This window comes from Globicephala melas, unplaced genomic scaffold (genome assembly GCF_963455315.2).
Source record: "Globicephala melas unplaced genomic scaffold, mGloMel1.2 SCAFFOLD_146, whole genome shotgun sequence".
In the NCBI taxonomy this organism is placed as follows: domain Eukaryota; kingdom Metazoa; phylum Chordata; class Mammalia; order Artiodactyla; family Delphinidae; genus Globicephala; species Globicephala melas.
In genome coordinates this window covers 501,240-501,880 of record NW_027207319.1, presented here as the reverse complement: position 1 = coordinate 501,880, position 641 = coordinate 501,240, and positions in this window count along the sequence as shown.

Below are 641 nucleotides of genomic sequence, written 5' to 3'. Positions count from 1 at the left end.
CATGCTGAACAGCGTGCCACCTCCCCCCCGCCCCCCCCCAAACTCTACTCTGTGATACTGGCTGCCCTTGTTCATCCCTGATAGCATCTGCACCCAAACCCTCACCTAGAATCACAGACTTTAGCACTGTCGCCACGTCTCAACGGGTGGAGCTTAGCCCCTGAACAGGCCTGTGTGTCTGACCTCGGCGCTGGCCCTCCAGACCCTGTTAGGGACACAGGTGTGCCCCCTCCTCCCGCAGGGCCTTTTGTACAGAAAGCCCAGGTGACTGGCCCGTCCCCTCTCACACTGTGGGACTTTGGTCTCGTGATGAATCGTGGACGAGATCTTAGTACCCTCACAGGCAGACGCGTGGCTCTGGCAACTGGACAGGGATCCAGGAGGAAAGTCTGCTGTGCAGACGTGTCCTCCAGTGTTCTGTCTTCCTTGGGTCTGTGCCCCACGCTCTGCCGCCTGTGCATTTCCTCAGGGGCCTCGGTGGGCCCAGCCTGCACCGAGCAGGGCATCAGGACAGACCAGCTTGAACCCCCTCCACACACCCCCACAGAGAAGGAGTTCTGTTCAGACCTGAAAACTCTGCTGCAAGTGAACAGCCCCAATGATCAAAACTTCACCAGTGAGATTCATATTTCTTGGGCTCT